This window comes from Monodelphis domestica, chromosome 1, assembly GCF_027887165.1.
Source record: "Monodelphis domestica isolate mMonDom1 chromosome 1, mMonDom1.pri, whole genome shotgun sequence".
In the NCBI taxonomy this organism is placed as follows: Eukaryota; Metazoa; Chordata; class Mammalia; order Didelphimorphia; family Didelphidae; genus Monodelphis; species Monodelphis domestica.
The window spans coordinates 731,340,623-731,358,671 of record NC_077227.1 but is presented as its reverse complement, the minus strand read 5'-3'; positions in this window follow the sequence as shown (position 1 = coordinate 731,358,671).

Genomic DNA, 18,049 nt, shown 5'->3' with positions numbered 1-18,049 from the left:
TATGGGAAAAATTTTAAAAATGAAGATTAAATAACTTATTCTTAAAGAATGAGTGATGTTAAAGAACAAATCATAGAAACAAAAATTCTTTTCATTAAAGAGAATACTAATGAGACATCTCTAAACCTATGGAATATGAGAAAAACAGTAAATAGAGGAAATGTCTATCTATGAATTCTTAAATTAATAGAGAAAGAAAATATAAATGAATTGGGAATGTAATTAAAGAAGACTAGAAAAAGAACACATTAAAAATCTCCAACTAAACAACAAATTAGAAATCCTAAATATTAAAGTGAGATCAATATATCCATTTGGGGTATATGTTTTCTTTACCTGAGAGTGGCATATATATTTTTGGTCTCAATGCAGGTATATATTTAGGGGAAGAACTGGAAGTGATGGGTCAAAGTTCCCCAAAGGAAAAAGTAGCAGTGATAGCAGAAGGGATTAGAACTCTCCAAGAGTGGCAAGAGTTATTTTTGGAAATTGTATAGTCCTCCTTATTAGAGAGATTCAAGCAAAGGCTGTCTCTACTGGGACAAGTTGCAAAGGTGATTCTTTCTGATGTCTGAGTCTATACTAGAAGATTGTTTAGCTCCCATGCAAATTTGAAATTCTGAAAGTTTTTGATTCACTTAAATCTCATTTCACTATAAAACAGGTTACATAATTATTTGTGAACTAAAATCTCTCTAATATGGTCAAGGAAATTTTTTAATTTTTAATATGTCACATTCTTTAACAGAAAAAAAAATATTTTTCTAATGATTCTCTGCCTCAGGCCATTGCCTTAAAACAAAGAGGTAGAATAATACAAAATAAAGGAAATGGATTTTAAAACATGTATTACTCACCTCTAATTTGCTACCTTTTTGCCATGAAGAAAAAGAAAAGTTTCACTGTCAGCCCCTTAACTAATGAAAAATATTACTTTATTGAATAATTTCCCAAAGATTTTTTCCTGTTTTTTGAGACTTCTAGGTATTTCACTGAAATTTACAAGGGCACATAATTACCAAAGGAAAAAGAACCCAAATTTTAGGACTTTTAGAGCATTTACATAAGAGGCATCAATATATGAGAATATTTCAATTCTTACAAAATCCCATATGATTATCAATTGGATTTCAAGAAGACACTGGGGAAGAAGAATGAAGGTCAATTCACAGTCATAAAGGATCTGAGTCTTTCAATGAAACAGCTTTGCATCAAAGAAAGAAGCACATAGGTTAAATAAGAGGGTGTGAAGCCTTCAATAATAAGCTTAGATAATTAGAACAATTAGCTTAGAGAATGGCTTTTTGTGAAAGGTTTGGAGCAACCATTAGCAGTACCTTGCAGAGAAGGTAATAGAAAATATCAGAAGGCAGACTAGAGAATAGATTCCACTAAAAGAAGGCTTTGACTTAAATGATGAAGAAACTTTTAAAGACTTCATTGTGTTTGCTGAATCCAATTTGTTACAGAAATATGGAGCATAGATGGCTTGGAGAACAGCTGTAATGATCTGGGGGTAAGCTAAACTAGAAACTGGGAAAGAGATTCCAAGGAAACAAATGTGGCTATTTAGTCAGTGGGTTACAGATTCCCAGTGACTTTAGATAGATAGCAGAAGTTATTGGTGAAACTAAGTTTAAGGTTATGAGTTATTGTTAATTAGTTAATTCTATATTTCTATTCTGAGTCATAAGGTTTCTAGGATTATTATTTTTTTCTTCAATATTAGTCATTTGTAAATGCACATTGGAAAATAAAGGATAACCTAAATATCTTTCCATCCCCTATGCAAGCCTCTAATAACATACCTTTTCCTCATTGATCAGACATATTGCTTGTTAATGCTACCTTCAAGAAATCCACAAATATTTATTACTTATTGATTCATATTATTGAGGAAGAAAGATACAAAGAGTGAAAATAATATTTGGCAAAGTAATACATGAGGAAATTCTCTCCATCATTTCAGGCTGGTAATTTCTTTGCAAATTATTGCTTTAGAGAGTCACTTAGAGTTCTTAAAATTTGTGTCTTGACTAGAATGGCATTACATAATTGCCAAGATGGGATTTGAACCTTGGAATTCCTTACTCTGAATCTGAAGCTCTAGCCACATTTTCTTGCTTACTTTTACCAAGAGGACTGTTAAAAACAAAGCAAAAGCCTATTATCTTACTGAAAATATTTTCCCCTCATTATATTACAAATAATACTAGTTTCTCATAGTTTTTAGCAGTATCTTGCAAGTTGAGGGAGGAAAAGGTTCCATTATGTTAAATAAGTCTTTCTTCCTTCCTTCCTTCCTTCCTTTCTTCCTTCCTTCCTTTCTTTCTTTCTTTCTTTCTTTCTTTCTTTCTTTCTTTCTTTCTTTCTTTCTTTCTTTCTTTCTTTCTTTCTTTCTTTCTTTCTTTCTTTCTTTCTTTCTTTCTTTCTTTCTTTCTTTCTTTCTTTCTTTCTTTCTTTCTTTCTTTCTTTCTTCAAAAATGAAATGCCTAACAAAATGCAAAGAAATTTACCTGGAAAGTTAGTTACTAGGAAATATAATCACTGGTCAAAGGAATCTTCCTTTTCTTCCAAAACCTATGGCTAAAGTTACCACATTACTTTAAGAAATTTAACTCATATGTTTTAAAATTTGTGTAAAAAAATAGACTCGAATACAGGACTACAATCCCCACGAGCCTTTGCTCCACTTCCCCAGAATGCCTTGTAATCTCACCTGGGCCAAGATCAAGAAGGTATTTAAGCTGATTCAAAGGCTCTTGGCTTTTTTTTTTGTGGACTTCCGTTTTGGAGCAGGCGTGTCTCTTGCGTGATATGAGGTTATTTTGTCTAGGCCTCTGGCCTAGGCACATGTTTCTTACTTGTATATTCTTTAATCTTTAACCTTTAATAAACCTCTAAAAAATATAATACTTCTTGCAGAGAGAAACTAATTTCTACCTGCCTCAGTCTCCCCATCTCCCCTAAATTTTAACTGTTACATTAGAACTATTCATATATGCCTCAGCTCAAATTCAAAAATCAAATATGCTAGGGATTCAATAGAGTGCAAACTCAAATTAAATCAATATGTCATGAAACATTAAAAAAAGTAAAATAAATGAAATAAAAAAACTGGGAAGAATGGAGTCTACATTGAGTGAAACATTGTGTCAATGAATTAGGAGACACTAGTTTAGCTATGATCTGCTTTAGTCATATGCCATCTGGAGGTCTTTACTTTGGGTTACCATACATTGAGAAGATTATTAAGATCTTAAGACTGTCCAAAGATGAATAATTATAACTGGGGATTTTTAGTCTGGAAATGATTTGTCTAAGACATGATATCTCTCTTTAAGTCTTTCAAAGGCTATCATGGGGGGGAAATTGACATTTATTTGTTGCCAGATGGCAGAACTAAACAGATCAATTTTAAATTGCAAAGAGGTAAATATAGGATGAAATACAGGAAAACTTTCCTAACAAAGAGAGACATTCAAAAGTAAAATGGGTTCCAGTGGGTATCAATAGGTTCTCCCTTATTGCATGTCTTTAACTAAAGGTTGAATGAGCACTGCGGGGATATGTTGTAGCGAAGATTCTTATTGGGTTAAGTTAGATTAGATGACGTCTGAAGTCCTTTTTAATTCCTATATAATCTGATTCTCTATAATATATAAAAATAAGTGCTCAGAAATGTTAATCTCTTTGTTTTTGAAACACTTATTTTAGGGCCCAACTGTCTTGAACAGTGAATGAGTGAGTGCAATCGACCTACTTAGTTCACTATTCTCTTCTGTATAAGTGATGTCAAATTTCTTTTTCCTCCTTTATTTATTTTTGTACCTCTGTTTCTATTTAACCTATTCTAATTTTAAGAGGCTTCTTTTTTCATTGAATTTTCTCCCCAATCTTTTTTCTCTTTTTATCAATTCTCTCATTTTTTTAAAACTTATTTTCAATTTCTTCCAAGGGTTCTATTGGGACCTGACATCATTTAATATATTCCTTTGAGTCTTCACATTTCCTTTTTTGTCATTGTTGCCATTTTCTGAGTTCATATTTTAATCTTCCCTGTCACTAAAATCACTTTCTAAGGTCAGGTTTTTTTCTTTTCGTTTTGTTCCTTTTTCTATTTTTTTTAATTACCTTATATAAATGTTGAGATTCTTCTCTGCTTCTAGGGTAGAGGAAACACTGTTCCAAGCTTTCAGTATGGTCTTCTTGGTACTTGAGGTAAACCCAGATACTATTGTTCTCCACAGTGGGCACTTCAAGAGGGTGGCCTTGCTGGTTTGCTGTGGGAAGGCTTGCAACTGTTTTGTCTAGCTAGATTCCACTCTCTGTGCTTCAAGTTCTGTTGTTGTCTCATGGGCTGGGCTTTTCTCCTGCTCTGCTGCTTAATGATCAGCAGCCCCACAGATGTGCATTGGACTAACCCCCACTTTTATGGTTCCCCCTGATGCTATCTGGGCTACCCTCCTTTCTCATCCTGGTGAGATGTGTCATTTCTGCTTTCCTTTGTATTGAAGTGACTTATTTTCATTCTTTGTGTATGAATGTTTGGGCAAGTAGAGCATTCCTTATTCCACTATTTCACTTCCTTACCTGGAAAATAGCTAGTGTCAAACTTGGAAAAAAAGGAGGACTACTAGCACACACAAAATAATGTTTGAAGATTACATACTAACTCAAATATAAAATGTAATGTTAGTTTTGTTTATTTTCTTTTTATTTATTTTGCTAAATATTTCCCATTAATTCAGGTGCACTCTGGAATATTGTTACTGATGGATTGTATGTTTGACATCACTGTTCTAGTTGTTTAAAAATCCCAGATAATCTTATACTTTAAATTTTCTTCAAATATTATATCAGGATGACTTGCATGTAAGACTGTCAACCAATGAACCCCTACCATCGATTCCATATGTTAATTTGAAGATAGTAATCAATTTGTTATTGTCACTGCTTATGAAAAGGACAAGTCAAATGAGTACTATATGTATCATCTTACCTTCCATATGACTTTCCATAAAAACTCCTTTCCCTAACTGGTGTGTGTGTGTGTGTGTGTGTGTGTGTGTGTGTGTGTATAATTTCCATAAGACTCCATTTATCATTTCAAAAACATTCCAAACTAAAATACTCATTTCTGGCCATCATTCATTTTATGTTTTCTCTTTACTTAATAAAATATGAATTCCTTGTCTTGATTTCTATATATTTATTATAAGAGCTTTACATAGAGTTGGGCACCTTTTAAATGGTTAACAAATATTTTATTCATTCATTCATTCATCCATCCATCATTGACTACCTTATTATTTTTTAGATATAATGCTAAAGTGGAAAAATAACCAAGTGAAGAGGGATTTGAGGAAAGCTAAAAATCTCAGTTTTTAGTTAACCATCAAACATTAACTTAGCCATTGCAACTCTAAATGTGACATCTTTGTGAAGGAACCAATGATTTTATACACTACTAGATGACCTGAACCATATTCATAGACACATTTTCAATGAAAATGAAACTAAAAGAAAAAAAATGGTAGTTTCAGTTAAATGGAAGAATAACTTGCAACTTCTCTCTGCAATTTAAAAGAAAAAGGCAAAATAGTGCTAGTTCACAAAAAATGGATGAATAGTTAATGATGGAATCCTAATGTCAGTATGGTCCAAGGAAGGACATGGGGATGGATTTCCACTGGCCTTTAAATCAAATAGTGTAGGCAAGCCATTTACTCCATTGGCTTAATAATGATAACATATATTTGTGGTATCTATTTAGGTAACAGCTTCATGCATAAATGTTTCAGGAAATCTTTATTTACTTGAGTTTCATACTAAACATTTTTTAAACTATCATCTCTTTTTCTTACTGTTTAATGAGATAATGACTCTTATTTTATTCATACTCTCTTGTATATAAGAATTTATAAATGAATTTATTTTTTAAACCAGTATTGTCCTTTACTGTCATATATCTGCACTTGGTAAACAAGACAGTTATTTACTCATGGAAATGTTTTTAAGCTCTTTACAATATTATATTTTACATATTGATTTATATGAGCCAAAGTTCTGAATGAATTTATTTCATTTGATTGCTTTTGCAGGGCAAGATTCATAATCGCTCAAATAACTTGGGCTAAATCATCCATTCAAGAAAAAAAAGTAAATGAAAAAAATAATTGTTCATATTATGCTATACAGTTACATCTGAAGTTATAGAAATTATCTATCAGTATGCTTGTGTGACATTGATATATAATTATATGAGTATCAATGATATACACACATATGATTATTGGTGTCAGACAGTTTCATGTAGGTGTTTATCTATGATCTATCTATCTATCTTTCTATCTATCTATCTATCTGACAGTCATTGTACACTTGTAATAACTTCACCCCAAAATACAGTAATCAGACCAAATGTTTTGAGGAATTACCAAGTTTTACGAAAGAACTCAAATTTTTACCTGAAATTAAGGTCCAATTAAAAAAAAAACAAATATTCCATTAGTTTTGTTAGTTATAAATCATTGAATGATAGCCTCTACAGAATTGAATGTGAGTATCATTCAGAAAGTATTAGAGTGGTGGTGAACAGTGGGTGTTAACAAACTGCAATCAATCAACTCTGCAAAAGAAATTATGGGGAAGACAAAATTCTACAGAATAATGAATTTTCCCTTTTGGGTAAGATTTATGTAGAGGATGGGAAATATACTTCTCCAAATAGAATATCATCACCTTGAGGGTAGGTTATATATATATATACATATATATATATATATATATATATATATATATATATATATATATATATTCTTTCATCTTCAGTGTCTACCACACTGGGTTGAAAATAACTGTCAATATTAACTCATTAAAATAGGAATTTAATAAGTGATTTTACATTGTTTAATATACTTAAAACATGATTTTTAATGGTCTGTTCACATGCAGGAATTTAGGACAATCTTATGGAGAGCTTATGTGATATTTCTGGGTTGTATAGAGATAGGGAGGAAGTCTCAGGCACATTGGGTCAGCTTCTATTGTTTACTTATGAGTGGTCATGAAGATCACTTTGGATAATCAGGACTGGGTAGATTAAGAAATTCATTCATATACTGATTATACTACACATCAGGATAGATCTTCTGTTGGAGTCTTCCAAAATTCATATATACTTTGTTAATGTAAATACTATTATCACCCATTTACAGATGAAGAAGATGCAATTCAGAAATCTGAAGTCACTCCCTCAAGGTAACATACCGCTAGCTTAGGGGTAGAACCATGATGTGAAATCTGTTGTTCTGAAAACAAATCTGTGATCTTTCCCTCACCCTTGAAACAAATGTCCCAGCTGGTGCTTTTGAACATCAGTTCTCAAGAACTCATCAGCATATTTAAAATTACATGCTTCAATATTGAGAAGTTATGAAGCAGATTTTCTTCCTTTCAGTCCATGTGGTAGATTTCTAAAATTTTATTACAGACTGTCAGCAAATCAATGGACAGTTAGTCACACTGATAAGAACTGATAAACTGGAAAGAGTATGGTGGTCCCTGAGGAATTTCTTTTAAGTAATAGGAATAACTGACTGAGAACATTTTCATCCTCAACGACAGACTAGGTAATTACATTCATAGATTGTCTTTTTTTTTTTTAGTCAGTGAGGGAGTATTCTTTTGTAAGCTTATCCTGTAGGGTATTGCCAACAAAATCCTAGAAAGGTCTTGAAGGCCTGTGTTTTAGCCTTCTCTTGTCTGGAAAGAAATTCAATAAGAACCATGGAAGGGAATCTGCAGTTTGCCATTCTAGGCCTTTCTCACCTTGGCTCTCATGATATAGTCAGTTTGCAGAAAAACACATCAGTGAATATCTTTAGTACCTCAAGTCTTTCTTCTTGCAACCTGTGAGTCTAGGTTTAACATATGTATACAAGTATGTATATAAAAATATACATACATATGTATATATGCATGCTCACATATAGAAATGCATATACACATATATAAATGCATACATGTATATAGAGTGTTCCCAATTGTCTCTCACACCATTAAGAAAGTAAGCACTACACCAACTATATATGTGAAATAATAGCAAACATATTTCCATATTAGTCATATTGTAAAAAAGGCAAGAAAATAAAGTTTAAAATTATATTTCAATTTACATTCAGAGATCATTCTTTCTCTTTCTGTAATGGATAGTACTCTTTCACCATGAGTCCTTCTTAATGATCTTATATTATTTTATTGATCAAAGTTTCTAAGTCTTCTGCAGTGGATCATCTTTATAATATTTTCATTGTACATCTTTCTCCTGGTTCCACTATCATCATACATTTATACAGGTCTTCTAAGGTTTTTTTTCTGAAACCATCCTCCTTATAATTTGTTATAGACAAAAGTACTTTACTACAATCATATACCACAACTTATTTACCCATTGCATAACTGATAGACAATCCTTTAATTTCCAATTCTTTACCACCACAAAAATGCTGCTATAAACATTTGTGTATATATATACATCTTTTTCTTTGATCTTTTTGGAATAAAAACTTAGTAGTGGTATTTCTGTGTCAAAGGGTATGCCCAGTTGGATAGATCTTTTAGCATAATTCCAAATTGTTCTCTAGACTCTTTTCAGCAGTTCACCATACCTCCAACAGTCCATTAGTGTCTCTATTTTACCATATCCCCTCCCATATTTGTTATATCCCTTTCCTCTCATGTTAATTAATCTAACAACTGTGAGGTGGTACCTCAGATGAGTTTTAACTTGCTTTTAGAGAGTGTCTTATATGACTATATGAACGTTTTGATTGATTTATTCTTCTGAATGTTGAATCCATCCTGTCCAACCTCTTCACTTTACAGATAATAAAAAATGAGGCTCAGAGAAGTTAAATGGTTTGTTGAAGATCAAAGAGGTAATAAATGGATCATTTGGAAATGAACTTAAGTCATAATATAATCTTTAAATTGTGTTCGATCTACTTGGGCAGCAGAGGAGAGGATGAAAAGCACATTTGATCCAGAGTCTCTGAAGTCAGACAACCTGAATTCTATTCTCAGCTTCATCATTTTCAATTCTCTTGAACCTTGGACCATACAGTTAACCTTTCTAATCCTTAATGGTCTACCATTTCTGTCAACTCAAAGTTACATTAGAAGGTAAAAAGTTCCTTCTACGTCTTTGGTGAAATCTCCATCTATTAACTCAATCATAGAATGGAATCTAATATGTCAACTACATGACTGAAAATGAAGACCTATGTTTCTTGCAATAGGAGCTGATTTTTTTTTTGCTTCTCAATAGAAAGAAAGACTTACTTGTGCAAAATGAACTCATTAACCAGTAGAAGGAAGCAAATTTAGCTCTCTCTTTCCATCCCCGGGTTGTTAAGGGAATACTCGCAACTTTTATATTTGTTTTGCCCCAGGGGAAAAAAAAAATATATATATATATATATATATATATTTTACTCAAATGCACAAGGGACAGCCAGACACAATCCTTAAAGTTATTGTCTTGAGAGGAAGGACAGTCCAGTCCTTTCCTTCTTGATTTGTAGATGAAAATAGACTCTGTATGTTGATGGGCTGGTAAAAGTTCAATAATCCTTTCCCATTTATGCAGAATATACCTTTGAATTTTATCCTCTTTGTTAACACAATATAAATTTAGATGATCAATGAAATAATAAATTATGCCATTATGTTTACATTTTGCTGGTTTTTTTTTATTTCTAAATTCTCACACTGAAAAACTAAAAATGAGCTTTTATACTGAATTGAGATGGTTCCAGCATATCTCTGGTTTAGGATGAAGGACACTATGGCCATATATCTTTAGAGATGGTGATTTGTTTTTAGATGTTTTTAATGGGCCCAGATTGTTCCCTAACCTGGAATAATTAAACCTGATGATGTGTGCCCCAGAAGAAGACCATTAGGACAGATTCAGGGAGTGTAGTTACTATGAGGGAAAAGCATATATGCCTAAGAAAGCACACCTTTGTACCTGAAAAATACAGAATGTGCACTACTGTCAATGTACAGTGTCTCATTGTGACTCATCAGACCAATATGAGTTTGGACAACTTTACCATAGGTAAAGCACAGATAGCCCATATGAACTTTTGAGATTGAAAAGTCTCTAAATGTGTGAATCTCATGTTTATTTTGAGCTACTGCAATTCTGCTTTGCACATAGAGCACAGCACCTTCTTTGATGCCAACATACCATACTGAATAATCTTGTGCAAGTGACCCCCTATTTCACAATCAATGCCAGAGTTCTTCAAAGAGGCCTTAAGAGTGTCCTTAGATTACTTCCTCTGACTTCTGTATGAGTACTTGTGTTATAGTCTGATAGGCAAATATATATTTGCCATTTGAACAATGTGGCCATCCCATTGGATTGAATCTCTCAGTAATAGAGTTGGCATGCTTGGTAGTTCAGCTCAAGAACTGACTTCTGTGTCCAATATCTTATTTTGCTAGGTGTTCTTCAGAATCTTCCTGAGAAAATTCATATGGAGGTCATTCATTTTCCTGGAATGGTCTTTGTATGCTGTCCAGGTTCATGGACATACCACAATGAGAAATGCACAAAAATAATTGTGCACTTGATGCAGCCTTTGAGACTGAGATACCACAGAGCAAGGATCGATGCTCTGTCAATTGTATTAATTTTGACCTGACAACATGAAGAAAACAGAGGTCTCCAGAAGCCCAAACCACACAATCTTTATGTAGAACCATTGTCTATTGCAAATTTTAATTGAAATTTTAATACCATTGATAAGTTGATTTACCTTCTCAATAAAATATTCAGGATGATGCAGTTGGCACCTACAGTTCCAAAGAAATCTTAATGTTTTGCAGTCTCTAAAGCCTAGAAAGTCATTCAGTTGGTATCTTGTAGTAAAGATGTTTTTGCTCACTTCTAAAGAAAATAAGCTTTTATTAAGAATTTATGATGGAAAAGATATTATACTAGGCACTAGCACCACAAATACAAAGAATAAAACAATCTCCACTCTCAAAGAGGTTCATATTTTAATGAAGGAGAGGACAACTACATATAAATGTATGTGGTAAAATTAGATGGATAAATATAAATAGTTAAAAAACTAGATAATGTGGAAGGGAGAGCACTAGCATTTGGTGAGAGGGGAAAGATTTCACAGAGAAGATGCTTGAGCTGCATCTTTACAAAAGAGAGATACTGTAAAAAGTAGAGTTATCGAGGATGTCTATTCCAGGAATGCAGGATAACCAATGTAAAGGGACAGATACCAAAACTGAAATATACCCAATGTGTAAGATGGCTACTGTGGCTTGGACAGAAAATCATCAGAGTAAGAATCTAGAATGTCAAGTGGACAAATTAATACTTTTTAGCAAATTACTTTGAGATTGAAGTAGAGTGTGTTATTGAAAATGTACATGAGGGTTCATAGAAATTCTCCCTGTATTTCTGGCCCATAACTGATTGTCTTTCTTTCTCTTCCTACATGCTACAGAGTTTTTGGGCAAATAGGAATATAAACTCAGACTTTGGGGAGCTGACAATCTTTTAATGAGCCTTAATTCTTGACATTTACATATCTTGTAGAGAGTTTACATATGCTGTACTTACATCATCTCATTTCAGCCTCATTTCAATTCTTTGAGGTAAGTACTAAAAACATTATCATGATTTTGCAGATGAGAAAAAAAAAATTAATATCACAGAGGCTAAATAAAGTAGTTTCAGAGGGAAGCTTCAAAGTACTTCTACATGAATCCAAGCTTAGTACTCTATTCATGGCTACATTTCTTCTTTTAGACATTTCAAATTAGTTTGCTTGACCGAAAGACTTATTAAGTTCATATATAGTGATACTCGTGCTCATTGCTATATTTACATCAATCAAAAAGAAGCAGTTACTCACCTTAGGGATGTTACATTTTAATGTGAACATGGGGGAAGAAGACAACAGGAAAACAGATAAAAACACAATACATTAAAAAGTAATAGCACATTATGGGAAAGAAGTATGATGAAATAACAAGTGGGGATAGGGAAAATTAGGAAAGGAGTCATAGGAAACAGCCATAGAACTTAGCATTAAATATAGCTAAAGAGTCCAAGAGTCTAGGAGGGAGGACCTTTGAAAATGCAAATGGTCTGTCCTCAGGACAAGTCTCCATATGGAAAGCCTTTGCAATACAGAAGCAAAACATGACCATTCTCTATGCTCAAATAGTTTAAATTCTATCAGCAGAAGCAACATATAAAAGGTATATAACTGTAAGTATATAGTAAATGTTTACCATATGAATTCAAGAAAGTTCCAGAAGGTCTATAATAGCTTAAGGATCAGGGAAGATTCCATATGAAAATTTATGGCTGAAATTAGAAAGGAATTAGGAACTTTAAAAAGGCAGAGAGGCAAAGAAGGAATACATTCCAGACACGAAGGTGGTCACTTGTAGAAAGTCATGAACATCACAACTGGAATGTTGTCTGAAAAATAGTCAAAACAAATGGGTTGGAGCATAGAAACCTGGAAATGTCAACTGAAATTTAATTATAAAAGGATTTGGATGGCATGTAGATGAGTTTCTCTTTTATCTTTGATATCATAGGGAATGAGTTAACCTTTATGAGTAGAAGCGTGACATGGTTAGATCTGTACTTTAAAAATATTATTTTGGTAGCAATATGGAAGTTGAATTGGAAAGAGCAAGTTTATTCAGGAGAGCATACAATTTATTTCTTAAACTTGATCTTTCCCCCATCAATTATGTGTTGAAATAATTTTTGACAATTGTTTTCAGTAATTTTGCAATTCAGGTAATTTCTCTCCCTCCCTCCCTTTCTCCTTCACTGAGAATATAAATAGTCTGTTGTAGGTCTTACCAATGTTTTTATGAAATACAAATTTCCATATTCCTCATAGTGTGATGAAAAACACATATCACACATGCAATAAAAATCTCATGAAGAAAATAAAATGAAATATGCAAGTATTGATCACCAGTAGACTCTGATAGTGCCTTTGTTTTTGGCTGCGGATAACATTTTTTTGTTGGATTATTTAGAGTTCGTTTGGAGTCTTGTTTTATTTATAATAGTTGAGACCTTCATAGTTGACCACTGTACAATATTTCTGTTACCATATACCTTGTTGTCCTTGTTCTGCTCACTTCAATTTGAATTAATTCATGAGTTTTTTGGGTTTTTCTGGACTCATTCTATTCATCATTTCTATGATGCAATAGTATTCTATTACAACCATATATTAGAACCTGTTTAACCATTCTACAATGGACACCTTTTCACTTACCAATTCATTGTCACAAAAGAAAAAAAGCTGCTAAAATATTTTTAAACAAATAGGCCCTGTTCCTTTTTCTCTGATCTCTTTGGGGTACAGACACTTTAATGGTATTGTTGGATCAAAGGATATTCACAGTTTTATGGCATTTTGAGAATGGATGTATATTGCTCTCCAGAATTATTGCATCAATTCATAACTCAATCAATTTTGCATCACTGTTCCAATTTTCCTACATTCCTTCCAACATGTGCCTTTTTATTTTAATCAGAATTGCTAATTTGATAAGTGTGTTGTAATATCTCAGTTATTTTAATTCACATTATTCTAATCAATAGTTAAATGGATAATTTTTTAAAGGTGAGAATAGTTTTAATTTCTTCCTCTGAGACCTTCCTGCTCATGTCCTTTGCTCATTTTTCAATTGGGGAATGCTTACCATTTGTACAAATTTGACTCATTTCTCAATATATTTGTGAAATAACATCTTTGTCATAGACACTTGCTATAAATATTTCTCTCATTTCTGTTTCCCTTCTAATCTTAATTTCATTGTTTTTGTTTGTGCAAAACTATTTATATTTAATATAATAAAAATTATTCATTTCATTTTTTGTTTTATTCTGTGTCTTGTTTTTTCACAAATTCTTCCCTCATCCATGAGGTTGAGAGGTAAATTTTTTATGTGTTTCTCTAATTTGTCTTTTTATTTCTAGAGCAAGTATCCATTTAGTGTATGGAGTGAGATGTTGATTTATTCCTACTTTCTGCCATTCTATTTTTCAATTTCCCCAAAAGTTATATATTTTTTTTGTCAATTAGTGAGTTCTTCACCCTTTGACAGAGGTTTTGCCCTCAAGGAAGAGTGGCAGGCTGAAGGGATGCTGAATCTTTTCTCCTCTATGGGGGAGGGGCCCCAGGAGGTCTAGAATCTTGAGAAGCAAGAAGATTCTGATTGAGATTCAGTTAGCTCTCTCAATCTTGAGAAGCCTAGGAGGGAGGTCTAGCCAAGACTTTCTCCTGAGGAGAAACTCATCTTTTGCCTCTCCTAATGACTGGACATCTTTCTCCCCCAACCAATTCCCAACTAAAGTAATAGCTGAAGAAGATAATGAGCCTTTGTCAAACTTTCCTCACAGCTCCTGGTGCCTTGGGTCTGAACTGTTCCAGTTGGGCCAACACCAGAACAAGCAAAGCCTGACTCTCAGGGGGCCCAAAGCTGCCAAGGTCTAGGTTCCCCAACTCAAGGAGGGATAAAAATGATAATTAGATTAAGGACACCTTCCCCACTTTCCTCACAAACTTTTTCCTGCCAGCCATTTTTAGTGTTCTCCCCAGCGGACTTAATTTATAATAAAGTTGTTGTCTTTTCCCCAAAGTGACTCAAGTGTGAGTGGGCCAGCTTGATAGGAAAAGTAATATCCCTGAAAAGGAGGCTTTAGACTAGTATTGGAGGAAGTCAAGAGCCAGTTTGTGAGAGCATCCATAGATGAGGGGGGAAGGCTGAAGGGAGAAAACACTCAACCCCCCTCTTTTCCAACTTTAAATATCAGCTGCCTCTCCTGGATCCTGCTTTCAGGGGGAAATATCCATTCTTCCTCAATTCCTTTTACCACCAATTAATTCCTCCATTACATCCCAATACCTTGGATCTTTGGATTTATTAAATATTAGGTTACTATGATCATTAATTACTATCTTTTGATTACCTAACATATTCCATTGATCTATTATTCTCTTTCTTAGCCAGTGCCAAATCGTTTTGATGATTAATGATTTATAAAATAATTTGAAATCTGGTATGGCTAGACCTCTTTCCTTCATTTTTTTTGTCATTTCCTTTTATATTCTTGAGCTTTATTTCTTCCAGAGGAATTTGGTTTTTATTTTCTCTATTCATAGGAAATATTTTTTGGGGGGGGTTTGTCTTGGATGGCATGAATATATAAATGAATTTAGGTAGGATTTTTATTTTGATTATTTTGATTCACCCAATCAATGAGCAATTGATCTTTTCCCAATTGCTTAAGTGTGATTTTGTTTGAAAAAATATCTTGTGATTGTGTTGATATAGTTGCTAACTTTTTTTTGGTATGTATACTCTTAGGCATTGTATATTGTTTAAAGTTATTTTAAATGTAATTTCCTTTTCTGTTTCTTGCCATTGAAATTTGCTTTTGACAAATAGAAATCCTCATGATTTATATGGATTTGTTTTGTATCTTGCAACTTTGCAAAAGATATGAATTGTTTCTATCATGTTCTTGTTTGATTTTTTGGGGTTCTCTATGTATACAATCATGTTATCTGCAAAGAATTAGAGTTTGTTTCCTCTGCATAATTCCTGTCTAATTCCTGCAATTTCATTTTTTACTCTTATTGTTTCAACTATTTTTTTCTAATACAATATTAAATAGTAGTGGTTATTTTGGGCATCCTGCTTTACCCTTGATCTCATTGGGAAGGGTTTTAATTCATCCCTATTACAAATATTGCTTTGTGAAGACTTTAGATTTCCTTTTCAACTCTGTTTTTTTTTTTTCTTTCTTTCAGGAATACCTAGAAATCTTGCCCCCATAGAGTATACCTAGTTTTTTTTTTATTTTGGGGGGGCATGTAATACTTAGTTGTAGCCCTAGATATCTTACCTTTAAAAATCATATCCCATACCTTCTGGCCCTTTAAGAGAGAAGCTGCTAGGCTTTATGTAATTTTGATATTTGAATTGTTTCTTTGATCTAGATCTTTGCAGTACTTTTTCCCTGGGCCTGAGTGTTTTTAAATTTTGCTAAAATTGTCCTGGGTTGTTTTACTTTAGGGTCTCTTTCAAAGGATGAATGATAGATTCTTTCAATTTCTAATTCTCCCTCTTTTGAGGATATCAAGGCAGTTTTACCTGATGATTTTTTTTTTGTAATATATTGTCTGGGACCCTTTTTCAATTATAGCTTTCAGATATTCTGATTATTTTAGCTAATTTCTCCTAAATCTATTTTTGAGGTCAGTTATTTTCCCAGTGAGATATTTTAGATTTTCCCCAATTAAAAAAACAAACAAAGCAAACAACTTTTGCTTCTGTTTTAATGTTTTCAGAAGCCTTACAGAAGTATCAGCTTATATTTGCTCAATTCTAATTTTTAGAAAGTGTTTTTGTGGTTCCTTTTACATTTGGTCCATAAACACCTCATTTCCAGGTCTATTCCAGTTTGTTTGTTTGTTTGTTTTTTTACTTCAAAGTTATATTTTTTATCTTGATGTCCATTCAGGTCATTTTTAGGGAGTTGTATTCTTCAGTGACTTTTTTCAAAGTCTTTAAATTTTTTCTATAATTTCTTTTATTATTTGATTTTTAAACTATTTTTTAAATTCTTCTTAGATTTATTTTGGGGTTTTTAACACTTTCCTTTGGGGTTTCACATGTTTCCTTTTTGCTACTGTGGTCTTCTGCTGAGTTTATATTTTGATCTTCCCTGTTACTGTTTCATTGTTTTAGTCCACTTGTCAGTATATAGGGTGGTTTCTTTTTCTTCTTTTTCATTACCTCAAGCCAAATGGAAATGTGTAGGACTGACATTGGAGTGCTCCTCTGCTCCACTATTTTTTTTTTGCCTCTGGTGACATGGAAGTTTTTTCTGCTGGTGAAGATTTGTGTTTCCCATAATGCTACAGTCCCTCAGATACTCTTGTTTCTCACTTTGGTAAAACATATCCCTTATCCTTTACTTTGTCTTTAGGTGATTTGTTTTCTATTTTTGCATGTAGGAAGGTTTGAGAAAACTGAGTGTTCCTTAATCTGGCATCTTAGCTTGCAGCATATAACTCTAAGAAAAGATGATGAAACCTAAAATTAGCATGGTTACCCTGTAAATATAGAGAAGTGAAGATGAAAGAAGTAGAATGGGGAAAAATTAATAATCTACTACATACATGAAAATGTAATAAGCACTTTAAAAACATTATCTCATTTGACACACAGTAATAGTGATAGTAATGTTTTTCTTCCATTTCCCATAGGAAGAATTTGAAAATTAGATTGCTTATGTGCCTTGTCCAGCATTACACAATATTTTTACCTTTCTAATTATCTTGAAAGCTTAGCACAGTTCCTGACATATAGCAGGTGTTTTTTTTTGTTTGCTTTGTTTTTATTATCTGACTGTCCCAATTAGAATGGATGAATGCATATATGAACCAATGGCAAATCATTTTCTAAGGCTGTATCATTTAAATAGAAGTGTGCTTGGTGAAGCTAAGTGGATCAGTGGATTGAGAGCCACACCAAGAGATGGGAGGTCCTGGGTTCAAATTTGAACTGAGATTTCCTAGCTGTGTGACCCTGGGAAAGTCACTTTACCCTCATCGGCTAGCGCTTACCATTCTTCTGTCTTAGACTCAATACATGGCATTGATTCTGAGACAGAAGGTAAAGTTTAAAAAAAAATAGAAATGTGCTTAGCATAGGATGACAATATAAAGTCAAGTAATATTCTATGGCAGCTGTCCAGTTGGAGTTAAATTTATCACTCCCATGAAAACATAGGAAAAAACAAAACAAAAAAAATTTTCCAGGAGAATAACCTATTCCAGGCAGTCAACAAATTCTCATGAATTAACTACTACATTTTAGGCACTTTTCTAATCATTAGAGCTATAAAGAAAATCAAAGACCCAAGCTCTGCTCTCAAGGAGCTGACATGGAGAGGCAA